This window comes from Monodelphis domestica, chromosome 1 (assembly GCF_027887165.1).
Source record: "Monodelphis domestica isolate mMonDom1 chromosome 1, mMonDom1.pri, whole genome shotgun sequence".
Taxonomy (NCBI): domain Eukaryota; kingdom Metazoa; phylum Chordata; class Mammalia; order Didelphimorphia; family Didelphidae; genus Monodelphis; species Monodelphis domestica.
This window is the reverse complement of record NC_077227.1, coordinates 571,198,138-571,213,393: the sequence shown is the minus strand read 5'-3', so window position 1 is coordinate 571,213,393 and position 15,256 is coordinate 571,198,138. Positions and strand designations below refer to the sequence as shown.

The following is a 15,256-nucleotide window of genomic DNA, read 5'->3' as shown; positions in this document are numbered from 1 at the left end:
AGATCCCTGAGGTATACCCACATGAAACAGGCAGGAAATGAATGCTGATCCTTCAAAGGAAACTGAGAGGAAATGTTTAGTTAAAGATGAAAAGAACCATGACAGCATTTTTATGCACACACACACACATATACACACAGGAAGAAATGTGCTCAGATGGAGAGGATTGTCAATAGTGTCAAATAATGCAGAGAAAGCAAAAAGGAGGACTGAGAAAAGGCTATCAGGTTTAGCAATAAAGAGACCACTGGAACCTTGAAGAGGGAAGTTTTGATAGAATTGTGGTAACCAAAGCCAAATTATAGGGATTTGCAAAGAGAATGGGAAGCAAGAAAGTGGAGTCAATGAGTTTGGATAGCTTTTTCTGGGCATTTGACTATGAAGAAGATAACTTAGGGGAACTGTAGGATAAAGTCAAGGCTTTTTACAGGTGGTAACAGACCTGTTTTAAACAGACCTTATTTGTAGATAGGAAAGAGGGAAACAGAGATAAAAAATCAGGGAGAAAGAAGCATTCATTGGTTCATGAGTAGGAGCAGAGGAGATAGATAATAGGAATAATCCAGGTTTGGATTTTGGAAAGGGATGAGAATGGAATCAGAGATTCGAGAGACAATGGGAGGGGGCAACTAGGTGGTTCAGTAGATTGAGAGTCAAGTCCAGAGAAGGAAAATCCTGGGTTCAAATATGATCTCAGATACTTCCTGGGCAAGTTGTGTGACCCTGGACAAGTCACTTAACCCCTATTGCCTAGCCCTCACCACTCTTCTGCCTTGAAACCAATAAACAGTATTGATTCCAAGACGGAAAGTAAGGGTTTAAGAAAAGGGAGACAATTGGGCAGGGGTTTCAGGGTAGGAAAAAAATGTAATTTTGAATGAGGTAACTACGTTGTCAAGATTTTGAAAGGAAGAAAATGAAAGCAAAGTCTGGGAAAAGAGAAAAAGGTAGAAGAACTGAAAATTGTGATAAGGATGATCTCACCACAAACTTATTAGTATTGGATTAGTGGGGCATTGGAATAGGTAGAAGTATTGTTGGGGTAGCCAGGAATACCTCCTGATTTGCTGACCTGGAATACTTCCCATGGGGCTAAAAATTGTGCTTTCAACCCTCTCTGTGGGTTTTTTACCTCTTTGACAAAGAAATTGCTGAAATGACATAATTCCTTATTGGTGATTCTCATCACTGAAGGGTTGTATAGAAAATGATTTTCTGAAACAATAAATTGGCTAATATGTGGGCTATAAGACTGTTAAGGAGAAACAGCTTGCCATCTTTTGAAATGGATCCATTGCTTTCTCTCTCTTAGATTTCTAGTAAGATGGAGATAGAGATTCTCTTCCAACTCTTTCCTCCCACCCTCCCCTTCTCCCCCACCCCCATCAACCAGTGGCAATGAGAGCTACAATCATATGGCAACAAGAATATATAATTATTTCAGCAAGACTAAATTCTAGTTGCCTTTTGATTTCTATTTCCTTCCCTAAGCACAGGCCAACAACTATCATGAGAAATGAATATTTCCCACTTTCATGGCCATATGATGTTTAACAGGTTGAGTATTTTTTAGTATCTCACTTCCACAATTTGTTCATTCATTTGTTCATTTGTTCCTTCCTTCCTTCTTTACTTCCTTCATTCCTTCTTTCCTTCCTTCCTTCCTCCTCTCTTAGAATTGATACAAGTATTGGTTCTAAGGCAGAAGAGCAGTAAGGGCTCAGTAACTGGAGTTAAGTGACTTGCCTAGGGTGATATACCTAGGGAATATCTGGGGCTAGATTTGAACCCAGGTCCTCCTGGTTCTAGCTTTCTATTCACTGAACCACCTAGCTGCCCCACATTTTCATCATTTCTTATGCCTGTAATTACTCCTGAAAAGACCTAAGGAATAGGCTTTATTGTGGGATAACTTCAGTCTATTAACAAAGAATGCTAGTACTGACTGTAGGTAGAAGAAATAAGACAGAAGATCACAGGGCAAGCAATTGAGAATGGGAGAGCTAGAGCAGGACCCAGAATACAGGATTCAGAACAGAGATGAGAAGAAACCAGATGTGGGTCAGCAGCCAGAATGACAGAATCTCACAGTTGGTAGGTTTCTCAGAGGGTATCTAGTCCAATCTTTAACAAGAATATCCTCTACATTACCTTGACAAATGATCATCTAGCACTTTAGTGATAGGGAAACCAATGTTTCTTAATGCAGTCTATTCCACTTTATGGAAAGTTCTGTTTATTTAGAATTTTCCTTTTTATCAGGCCTAAATCTTCCAGTAAGGGGTGAGTGTGCTTGGTGCTGCCCATATAAATTATTTGTGTCCACATAGGTCTGTCTAGATGTGGCTCCAGTTAGTACAAAAACAGATATTTCTGGAGTCTCCCTCCGCACCACCCCTTTCTCCAAAGTGGACTAACTTTTGCCAGGAGAGGAGCAGAAGGTTGGGGCCAAAGGATGGATGTGCAGCTTTCCTCAGAAAGAGCAAATGCTTGGCTGGAATCATATCGACATACTACTTTAAATATTTCTAATTTAGAAGAATAATTTTTAAGGTCAAACTAGTGCCCTAAGCTATGTAAACAAGGTTTGATACCCTTTCCACACAATGCTAGTTCCACAATAAACATATATAGCAAGTGGCAAATAAACCCATTTATCCAAACAACGAATAGAGATTAGAGAAAGTGTATATATGAGAATATACATTAGTCAATAATTCACAGAGTGAATGAGTTCTCTAATTTGATGTGAAAAGTCACAGCTTAACAAAAATTCATATCTCACGCAAGAAGAAATTCCCTTGAAGTCTCTAGTGTAATAAGCTCTAGATAGGGTTAGGATTGAAGTCCTGGCTCCTCTACATGTCAGCTTCTTCCCAGAGACTCTCTCTCCTTTCAGAGATCTACAAACCTCTGATCTTCGGTGATCCTAGATCCTAGACCACGATCTCTCTTCTCTAGAGCTCCTGCCAACTCTCTTTCCTGAAGTCATGGTGCATTGAGTAATCAATCTCCATCAATAAAGAGCTTTCCATACAAATGAGCTTTGAGGAACTGAAGAGGGAGTACAGGGCCCCCTGGACACCCCAAGACTCTAGAGGAATCCCAGGATAAAAGAGTGTGTGAGGAATTCCTCAATCCTGGACCCCAGGAATGCTGTGATAAAGAAATTCAGTGCTGAAGCAACTAAAATGACAACTGCATATACAAAGGATTCTCTGAGAGATAGATTTCCATCTGTTTTAGATGCATTTCCCCAATTTCCTGATAAAGGTTTGCATCACAAACATCACTAGAGTCTCTGAGATATGCCACTCACCCTCATTTATGATCAGGACCTACTATATGTTATCAACAATATATACCTGTGCCTCTAACCCAGACACGAAGTCACCTCACATGTGCATGTCACCTAATCCTTCCTGCATGTCTCCCCCCGCCCCATCTTCCTTTTTTTATCATGTAGTCTCTATTCTTTTAAGGTATAAAAATCCTGGCCCCCTTCTCCTCAGGGAGGCAGACTTCACCTGCACCTGCCTCCCAGGTCCTCTATTTTAAATGATTCATTGGAGCCTGGTAGTTCTTTAAGAGGGCACCCTCCAGAACTGGCTAATATCAAGCTCTCCCACAAGAGAATGAATTACATGCCTATTTGTAACATCTCCCCGTTACTTTCATAGCTGTCTTCTGGAGACAAAACAAGATAAAAAATTTTTCCCCCACAGGACAATTTTTCAAAGACAGCTAAAATGACTTAATGTTTTCCTTTTTCTGGCTAAAAGTCTTCTATTCCTTCAATTAGCCCTTTTATGGTCTCCAGTTTCCTCATCACTGTTGACCTTCTTCTAGACACTTCAATTTAACAGTGTTCTCCTTAAAATGTGGTACAAATAACTTTAGGGAACCAACCAAAATCAATAATTTAACAAAATATATTAAACATCAACTATGCACAAAACTTTGTATTGGGCTCTGTAGAGGATATAAAGAAATATAAGTCAAAGTCTCTTTTCCCAGTGTGGAAACATATTTTTAAAAAATAGTAAACCTGAAAATATTTTGAAATAATATTTCTCCATCCTTAAATCCTTTTCATACTTTTCCCTTGGGAAAGTGGGAAGAACAAAGGCTAGGGTTTTCCTTCAAAATGATGTAAAGATAATAAAACTTAACTCGTCTTTCTTTTTTTTTTTAAACCCTTACCTTCTGTCTTGGAATCAATACTGTGTATTGGCAATTGCCAGAGTCACACAGCTAGGAAGTGGCTGAGGCCAGATTTGAACCTAGGACCTCCCATCTCTAGGTCTGACTCTCAATCCACTGAGCCACTCAGCGGCCCCCACTTGTCTTTCTGAGATTATTGCTTCCCACCTACCTGGAATGATTGGAGCCCTGAACAACAAAGAGTCAATTTTTCCTCGTTTTGAAATTCAAGGTTAAAATAGTTACTACAGGAAAGAATTCATAAGGGAAAGTGATCCAGAAGAGAACTGTGTGGTGATTATTCTGGAATATTAACCTAAAAACATATATTTTAACATACTATGATCTTTTTCCTTGTGCAAGATTTCTATAAATGTTACCTTGAAATTGTCTTGGGGAAGTGACATAATGGAGGGTCTGTAGAAATGGGCATTTTGGACATCTCATTCTAATGACTTAGAATTGACCTAAAATTAAATAAAATTCTTTTGGCACACTAAGACCTAAAGTACCTTACCTATTTGTTCATTCATTTTTTCATTTTTTGATATCAGGAAACAAAATTCAGGTGAGGCAACAAGAGATAAGTTCATGCAAAGTTAAAGGAAGGACTGATTGATGAGGTCCCAGTCACTGGAGTGGGATTTCTTCAACTCTTTTTATTTTCTTAAATTCTTTGGCAGTCTAGTCAAGTCAATAGACCCCTTCTCATAACAATGCTTCTAAATACATTAAAAAATTAATAAGATGACAAAGGACTCTTATTATACTGAGATGCAATTATCAAAATATTTTTTAAAAACTTTAGAACCTCTGATTTAGAGCATATACAATATGTTCCACCTCGTATCTACTCAATGGATGTTTGCTGTCTGCTTCAGGAAATGGGTGATGAAGGACCCCTTTCTCTCCCTGTTTCAGGACATGTTCAGGTATTTTGGATTTCTGTTGGCTTATTATATAGTGACAAAAGGTCTTTTAATTGTTTGTTTAGTGGCATTTTTCTTTAGTGCCATATTTCTTTCTTACTCTGGTCCTTGATGTCTTTCAAGTGAGGGGAAGAAATTCTGTGAGTCTTCAGGGAGGGAGATATTGGCAGTTACATGCTCTAAAGACTGAGTTCTCATTGACCAGACTATTCCCAATATAAATAACACTAAAAGGTAAATCACAACACAAAAGCAGTCCAAAAAAAGTAGTACATGATATAAAATGTCTGACAGATCAGTCAACTGAAAAGCAAAACATTCTTGGACAAAAATCAATAACCTTTTAAAGAAGATTCTTCTCTAATTCTAGGGCATTGATTTAATTTTTCCTCTTAAATTTTTATAGCTATTTGATATCATGATAGAATTTTTTTATATAGGGCATCCAAAATACTGTCCAGAAATTGCTTATACTTGATATAGAAATAAATGTAATAATTTTTAAAAAGGGAGAAATCCCTGTAGCTCACAGTGGTCTGGGAAGATATCATAGAAAAAGAGAAAATTGAAATTGATCTAAAGATAGATGAAGGCAGAAGAGAACATATTAGATGTGGAGGATGATGTAAACAAAAATTTCAGGGTAGAAAATAAGTTTGATTGAAGCAGAGGATTCTGGTTGGGGAATAGAGAAAGAAACATTGAGGTCATATTGGAAACAGTCTTCAAAGACTTTAGTCATTACATGATGGAAATCCTTGGATGGTTTCTAAACAGATTGAAACCAATAAATCAATAAATACAAATTTGGAGTAGAGAAAATAATTCCTTTCATCTTTCCTGTTCACCTTCTGAGCAAGGTGACAGGAGATCATGATGGAACATAAACTTATGGAATGTTTCTGGTCTGTGAAAGGACTAGAAATGGAATCAAATTGGGATGCAACTTGAAAGTTTTCTACAGGCTCCTTCATATCCATGAAGTTGGACACAAGACTTTCATTTTTATGGGAACTTCATTGGAAGTTAGTCAGTCGCCAGACAGTCTCTGTAGGAGGAAACAGGGACATAGATGAGTCAGTGTTTTTCATTTGAAACTTGGTTTCCTGTGGGAAGAAAAAGTTAAGAAATCACTCAGTGGTCTCTGTCTGCTCATGGTGATGTTTATAGGCCACTTCGGCAAAATTGTTGGATAAATTTGATGCCTCTTGGACCTTTACAAAATACAGTGAATATAGAAGTTGGTTATTTTCCTCTCATGAATCATTCTTCTCACCTATTGGCAGAGAGATGATGTAGGTGCAGAATGAGACATATTTGCAGTCATGACCAATGTGTGAACTTGTTTTGCTTGATTATATATCTTGTTTACAAATGATGACTCATTTGGGAGAGAAGTTGTGAGGGAAGACATGGGGGATAGTAATAAAAGTGAAAAAATTTGAAAAAACACGTCCCATTTCTCAAAGATTAACTGTGTGAATTTAGAACACTGCATTAACTAAACAACTAAATGTTTCAGGAGTCTATTTAAGATTATTCAGGCAGCAAGCATTTATTAAACACCTACTATGTACCAGATTACAGGAATAGAATGATAAAAGTGAAAGAATACCTGCACAATCTTTGCGGGAAAACACTATGTATACATATAGGTAAGTATGTTGCCTTCATATAAACCTGCCTTCCACTTCTGACGAATTGAGTCCCCAAAACAAAACAACATCTCCTCCTCAAAGTTCTGCAGGTGCTCCCAGAAGGTCCGGGTGATTTTTTCCAATGCTCCTAGCTTCAGCCCTTATTCTGGTATGTTATCTCCAATACCAATCAACAGCGATAACCCAATAATATTTAACCAATTAATGTTAGTTTTACAAGAAAATATTTACTGAGAAGATATAGAAAGAAGTAAAATACAGGCATTTCTCCTCAACAGGTAAGGGCACACTCTTTCCTGATATGACCTTGAACCTTGAGGAGGCTGGGCTCAGACTTAAAGCTCTACACATTTGTGCTACCAAGTTCAATTCCAAATAAGGCAGAACTCTTAGAGGAGTTGCCATCACTCCCTCCTGATTGCCTTTAATCCACTTCTAAACTGTGTCTAATGGGTGGGACGAGCTAACATAATAAAAATGACAATCCTAAACTGTGTCTAGCTGGTCTCTCTGGATGCCATTTTTCACCAGGTTCAATTGTATTCGTAATGTATTATAGACTCAAAATCCTGGACTTCTGGTAATTCATACTCCTGCTCTTTTTTGAAGCTCACACGGTCACAGCCTAGTCCGATTGTCCTTTACCTAGGAAGAAGAAAAGTACAACTGCAAAGAGTCAAAGAATTGAGGCTTAAATTCCTGGACATGTGTAGATCCACATGAGGAGATTAAGGCCAAAAAAGTACCTTTCTTTACCCAGGGACTTACAGTTTATCTTCCCTCCAGGCATTAGAGCAGCCAGGGAGGAAAGAGGGAATATTAGTGCCTCTTGAATGCACTCCGAGTTCTGAATCAGAAGTCAAACAAAGTTCATTTTACAAGGTTAGCAGACTATAAAATAGTAATAGCTGTACATGCTCTGAAACCCAGGTGGGGATTGCATCAGCCAAGCAAGCTTTAGGTTGGGCTAGGCCAATTTCCCATCACATTCAAAAAGTAAATGAAACATAATTTGGAGTGGTGGTAGCACTAGTTTCTGGATAATCAGGAAAGGCAACATGGAGGAAGAGTACCTGAGTTGGGCTTTGAAGGAAACTGGGATTCTAAAAAGCAAAAGGGAAAGGGAAAAGCATTTCAGGAATGGGAGAGTCCATGACCAAAGCCATAAACATAGTAGGTAAAATGTCATGTGTGAAGAACAGCAAGAAACTCAGTTTAAAGTATGAAAGGCATGTGTAATAAGCCTGCAGAGATTGACACCAGGTTGTGAAGGGTTTTAGACAGCAAACAAAATAATTTTATATTTGTTCTTGAAGTTAATAACAAGTCACTGGAGATTATTGAAGAGTGAAATGACTTTGTTCTCGTTTAATCATGTCTGATTCTTCATGACCCCATTTGGAGTTTTCTTGGCAAAGATATTGGAATGGTTTGCCATTTCTTTCTTCAGCTTATTTTACAAATGAGGAAACTGAGGCAAATTGCATTAAGTGATATACTTGTCCAGGAATTCACAAGTAGTAAGTGTGTAAGATTGGATTCGAACTTAGGTCTTCCTTATTCCAAGCCTAGTGCTATATCCACTGTGCTTCCTAATTGCCCCAGAAATAGCTTTAGAATTGCATTTAAAAAATATCATTCTAAAAGCTGTGTGGAAGATAGATTGGAGACAGGAAGATTTAAGTCACAGACCAATTGGGGATTTATTACAATTGTCCAAGCTATATACCAAAACCAAAACAAAAATACATTGGTAAAAGGAAGAAGGTAAGTCCAAATCAAAATCCCTTTTTTGATAAAAGGAAAATTCAAAGTTAAAGAAATCTATGTGATTAGTGATAGAAAACATTAAAATTTTGTTCAGGGTGGAATAGTTAAGTTGAGGTTCATAAAAAGTAAAATAATGAGAAAGTTTGGCTCTCCACCAATGAAGTGAATAATCATTTAATCAAGAATGGTAAAGACAATTTAAAAAATATTAATAGCATTTCTATAGGACTTTATTTACAAAGTGCTTTAAAAACCTTACCTTCTGTCTTAGAATCAATACTGTATATTGGTTCAAAGACAGAAGAGTGGTAAAAGGTTAGGTAATGGGGATTAAGTGACTTGCCTAATTGCTTATGAGGCCATATTTGAACCCAGAACTTCTCATCTCTAGACCTGGTTCTCAATTCACTGAGCCATATCAGAACTGCCCCTTCATGTTATGAGTTATAATACTAGTCATAAATAGACATGTTGGCAAATCTATGGCATATATGCTGGAGCATGCTGGAGGGGGCTGCTCCCTTCTTCCTCTCCACATGCTCCTAAGGATATTTCTCACATCACCTGTGTTTCTACCCAGTAGCCCAATGGGAGCTCTTCCTCCCTTCCCTATCTGGGACAAGGCATGAAGCTCACATGTGGCATGAGGGTTGCAGTTTGGTCATTTGGTCTCTGAAAGATTCACCATCACTGGCCTAGATTCTCACTTTTAATAGGAGGCTATAAAATGGATGAAAAAGCAGAATTCAAGAGTGTATGTTATTGCCTTATCATGCCATGGAGACCAATTTGCTGCTCTTAACATGATTGACTATGCCAATGGATTAAGTTTATGTGGGTTACACAATGTTTGAAGGTTTTGAGGAAAGGACCAACAAAAGACCAAGTGCATAGTCTGAAGATGAACCTTCAGAGTTCACCTTCATAGAGGCTCACCACTTGCAGGCTAAACATTAAATGATGAATTCTTTTTTTTTTTTTTTAATTTTAATATTATTTTATTTGGTCGTTTTCATACATTATTAACTGGAAACAAAGATCGTTTTTTTTCCTCCCCTCCCCTCCCCCCCCGCCCCCCCGCCTTTCCCTCTCCCATAGCCGACGCATGATTCCACTGGTTATCACATGTGTTCTTGACTCGAACCCATTTCCCTGTTGTTGGAGTTTGCATTATAGTGTTCATTTAGAGTCTCTCCTCAGTCTTATCTCCTCCAACCCTGTAGTCAAGCAGTTGCTTTTCAGCGGTGTTTTTACTCCCACAGTTTATCCTCTGCTTGTGGGTAGTATTTTTTTTAGGTCCCTGCAGATTGTTCAGGGATTGCATTGATACTAATGGAGAAGTCCATCACCTTGGATTGTACCACAATGTATCAGTCTCTGTGTACAATGTTTTCCTGGTTCTGCTCCTCTCGCTCTGCATTACTTCCTGGAGGTTGTTCCAGTCTCCATGGAACTTCTCCACTTTATTATTCCTTTTAGCACAATAGTATTCCATCACCAACATATACCACAATTTGTTCAGCCATTCCCCAATTGAGGGGCATCCCCTCATTTTCCAATTTTTGGCCACCACAAAGAGCGCAGCTATGAATATTTTTGTACAAGTCTTTTTGTCCATTATCTCTTTGGGGTACAAGCCCAGCAGTGCTATGGCTGGATCAAAGGGCAGACAGTCTTTTATCGCCCTTTGGACATAGTTCCATATTGCCCTCCAGAATGGTTGGATCAATTCACAACTCCACCAGCAATGAATTAATGTCCCCACTTTGCCACATCCCCTCCAGCATTAAATGATGAATTCTATTAGCATGGCAGCCCATTAAACAAAGAAGAATACAAAATGGCCCTTGGTGCAATAGAAAATGGCTCTTCTATGTCCACAGTGAGGCTGGATAAGAGATTGAAAAGGCAGCTAAAGGTGCTAAGAACTATATGATTTTCAGATTGCCTATAAATAATAACAATAGATACTGTAAATGGGAAATCTTTGACCAAAGACCAAGAGCATTGAATTGACATGGTATCAGAACAACTGAATTACATCAATATTAATACTCAGAAAAAAAAATTTGAGATGATGATTCCCTATGTATAACAGAATATATAGGTTACCCATTTCACTTGTAGGTCACTCCTCAGCCTACTACTTGACTTATTTCCATAAGTTTCTTATTTCTATGGTAATACAGAATTACATTTAGGTATTTCCTCATTAATGACCAAATTGTGATATATCTTTCATTAATCAACCAAGTTTGGAGTGCTCACCCCAGTTCATTAAATATTATTTATTTAATAAGCAAGAGAAATCTTTTCTCCCAAAAGCAATTGCTCATATATCTCTATATATATCAAAACATTTATTCTCCTGGGTCTAATTAAGCCTCAAAGATATTAACTATATCATATATTAACAATGAATAATAATAAGATATTTTAACTGTGAGAAAGATCATAACTACAGTTACCTCAAACCCTCACTTTAAATACAGATGACTTCACATCTGAGAACACAAAAGTGGAGCCACAAGCCCACATCATTATATTTATTCAGGATGCCAAATAAAGTCTTTATATATGAAATCTTTGTAATGAAAATAAATGTAATATGTAATAATTAAAATGCTACATGTAATATTTAGAAATTGGTTTTGTTAAATAATATTAGTAAAAAAATCATTGTGGCTGCCATTTATAGAATTAATTCAAATGATAAGGATGATAGTAGCTTTTAACAATTTAATTTAAAATAAATATTGTATAAGAAAGAAATAAGGAAGGAAGGAAGGAAGGAAGGAAGGAAGGAAGGAAGGAAGGAAGGAAGGAAGGAAGGAAGGAAGGAAGGAAGGAAGGAAGTAGAAAATTTATTTCCTATCCTATCACTCTGAAGTATGGTCAGTAGAATTTCAGCTTGCTCCCTGACAAGGTTCTAATCTCCATGTGGAAGTCCGGTAGTCTCTTTGGAGCAAGAGTCTTACCAGCCCATGAAGGTGTCTTCCTCCTATGCCACTAATGCCAAATGGAGTAGAAGAATCAATGCCAGCAAACTCACACCAAAAGCCCTTGATCTCCTTTATGGGTCTCATCTTTTTTAGTCCTTTTCTCCACATCCCTTTCTGTCTCTTTGAGCTGGTCTATCACATCTCAGGAACTAATCAAAGTCTCTCTACCCCAACTCATAACCCTTAGTTCTGGGTCATGTTCCTAGGACTCTTAACATGTGACCTCTTTTTGGAGCATTCCAGTCATGCTAATGGGATGGGTCAGTGGAGAAGAAAGTTCATGACCCTGGGAGAAAGGGATTCTCTTTACACAATCCTCCCTCTGATTCTATTGGGAGATGAGTATGTTGAAATCTCCCCAATAAAGGGTTTCAGGAGATTAACATGCCTAGTTTCTCCAGTGAATCATTTCACATAACCAGCTTATACCTCTAAAGATCTTCTGGCTAGAGGTTCATACAATATTGCACCATTTAAGAAAAAATTATAATAATTTGGGAATAAGAAGGAAATAAAAGAGAGAGAAGAGAGAAATCAATGATTGTCAGGTGTATTGAGAAAAAGCCAATTAGGGGGCAATCCCCGTTAGCATAAGAGTTTACATTCAAAGATTGTGTACCTTTTACAGAGGATCCTTTGCCATGCTTGGATAGTAAACTCCTCAAAGGCAAGGTTCTTGTTTTAACTAAATTATGTGTTAGTTTCTCTTCCCTGTCCAATCTGAGCAAAAAGTACTCACATTCCTGGTGCAGAAGTACTTTATGACCATTAATAAAAGAACTGATAGATGAAAAATAGAAAAAGCTGCTGATCAAACTTAAAAAAAAAGTTTACATTCAGAGTAAATATGTTCAACCCTCTTCAGTTTGATTGATGCAATGGAGAGATATGTTTGATATTGCAGTAAAATGGTGAAGGATTGCTGATCCAGAGCAACCTGTATTATAGTTAGATCAAATGCCAGCTTGAAGTCTTAATAGGGGCTTTAATAACCACATCAATCTAATCAGGGGTCAGGTGATTAACATGAGATACCTGTAATATTTTGAGAAAATGTTTCATTTTATCAAAGACAGAATTCTTGTCTATCATGGTGCTAATAATCCCAAAGGACTTTTAGAGAAACCCTTGAAAAAGTATACAAAGTAGAAGATCTTCTAATTATGAAGTTTAACAGTAAAATAAGGGATGAATTCACAGTGAATACAAAAGTTCCCACCCTCAAAGATCAAGGGAAGGAATATGATGGATTCACAATTACTATAACAAGAAACAAAGTTGACAATATATTATTTTCTGTAGAAACTAAAATCACAAAAGAAAAGAACACAGTTATATCATGCTAAAATAGATACCCTGTATAAAGATCGCACAACTAAAGGAAAAGTATTAATTCTCTCATTAGAACCTGGGGAAGCTGATGCTGTCTGAAATCTAATCTTGTCCTTAGTTTACTACTTCTACAACTTAATGCCACTCTTCAAAGGTTCCAGTGTAATAGCTTATGTGGGTCCCTTGAAGGCAAGTAGGAAGGAAGTAGCTGGAAAAATTCCCAAAGGAAAGTTAGTTGACTTTGAAGCCATGACAGCTCCTGGATCAGAGGCCTTCAAGCAAAATAGCCAAAAACTAAATGAGCTTACAAAGTATTTCTCCTTCTTACAAGAGCTTTCCATCAGTGTCAGAGACATTTCCAACATTAACAACAATGATTAAGGTGCTAAACGCAGCCTCTTCTCCATGGTGTTTTATGAAACTATAGTTGTTCTATAGTATTTATTATAAAGTAAAGAGCTGGGACCTCTTGCTTCTCTCATTTCTTTGAAAAGTGAAATTATGTAGAAGTTAGGCCCTTTATTGCTTTTGATACCAGTTTTTTTATAGGAACTGAATACTTGAAAGCATTTTCTTTACTTTTCCAGACTCAGAAATCATGAGGGTTTTGGGGGGCGGGTCTAAAAAGTCTGGGAAGGAAAACATGCATTGGCCAGAGGCTTATTGGTTTCAATTAAGAGCCATAACACTGCTTCTCTATAGCAAAACAGTATATACGTTGATTTTTTTTCCACAAAATTTAATTTTTTTTCTCTTTTATTTGTTTTTTTTGTTTTTGGATTTTCTTTTGACAATTGATGTATATACCCCATATCTTGGGCATGTAACCTGGGTTGATTCGAGTGTTGGTCCACACCCTCCTCAGGGAGGATTGTATAATTTTCATAAAATCCAAGATGAAAAAAAATTTTTTTGAGAGAAACTCCCCAAATCAAGAAAGTTCATGACCCTGGGAGTCAGGGGTTTCCTTTACACAGACCTCAGTTCTAGGTACAATCCATGTGATACTGGTTCGAGTCAGAGCTAATTGGGGAGTAAGTTGTAGGAACAGAGCAAAGAAGTTGTTTCTCTTGTTGAAAGTGGATTTTTTTAAGAACACAACTGACTCTCAAGCTCTCAAGGCAGCTATGTGGCACAGTATATTGAGCCCAGAGTCAGGAAGACCCAAGTTTAAACTTACCTCAGATACTAGCTATATGACCCTACACAAGTCACTTAACAGTTTGCCTTAAGTTGTTGTTCAGTCAAGCATGATTCTTAATTGGGGTTTTCTTGGTAAAGATATTGGAGTAGTCAGCAATTTTCTTCTCTAATTTATTTTACAAATGAAGAAACCAAGGCAAATTCAGTTAAGTGATTTGTCCAGGGTCACACAGCTAGTAATTGAAATTGAGCTCAGGTAGATGGATCTTCTGGACTCCAGGTCAGGTATTCTATCCTCTATGCCACGTAGCTGCCTCAATTTCCTCATCAGTAAAATAAAGAAGGAAGTAGCAAATCGATCCAGTGTCTCTGCTAAGAAAACCCTAAATGGGATAAAGAAGAGTCAGTTACAACAAAAGTGATCAATAAAAACAACAAAACGGATTCCCTTTGATCCTTTATTTGCTGAAATATTTCTTTGCTTTTCTGCTTGGTGCCTTGGAGGGGTACAGAATTTCTCCTTAAGTATCTCTATGCCCCTTTTCTCCCAGTCACTTTAAGATTACAAAGAAAACTCTTAGGACTTTAAATAGTTCCAGGAATTTTCCTTTTTCCTTTATACAGTCTAATTAAGCATGTAGTGAGAGCTTAACAAATGCTGATTAACCAACAAAGAAGTTACTATTTCCTTTGGTTTGGTGAAAATGACTATGCTAAAGAATACATTTTTTCCTTGGGAAATTCTCTTTCTTTTTTTAATATGTACCTTTTTCTGCCTTCAAGCCCTAACTGATGCTAGTGGGTATCATAGCTCTGGGGGAGAGAATATATAAAAAAGTCATCTCTGAGGAAAGGTCCATCATCTAACCTATGGATGGATGACTTTTGTCACACTCGAGAGCATAAACTTTGCTTTACCAGTCTGTCCAGTATCTTATGCTACATTATTCATGCAGGAGCTAGCAATGACTTTGGGAATTCTTGATCAAAATCAAAACTCTTGATGGCACCAGGTAAACTGCCCCTCTTCCCCTCAGCCTCTTCCATCTTCTTAATGTTAATTTTAATAACCTTCCTTTAAAAAATCAGGAAACTGGTTTTCCCAAGTATTATTACCGCAACCTCATTCCAAATCATTTTGTATTTTTTTTGCACTCATCTTGAAAGTCAGTCTAGCACGGAGTACCAGACTGCTAAGCATACTGGCACTGAGACACAA

General features: G+C 37.5%; 1 long non-coding RNA gene across 1 annotated transcript; it reads right to left on the bottom strand.

Annotated features, from left to right (window-relative positions):
* Positions 1-4,695: 4,695 nt before the first annotated feature.
* On the bottom strand, positions 4,696-11,791 carry LOC103103805 (uncharacterized). The gene is made up of 2 exons (XR_458880.3): positions 11,539-11,791; positions 4,696-6,180 (listed from the first exon to the last, which is right to left on the bottom strand). It is a non-coding gene; the product is annotated as an uncharacterized LOC103103805 (long non-coding RNA).
* Positions 11,792-15,256: the final 3,465 nt, after the last annotated feature.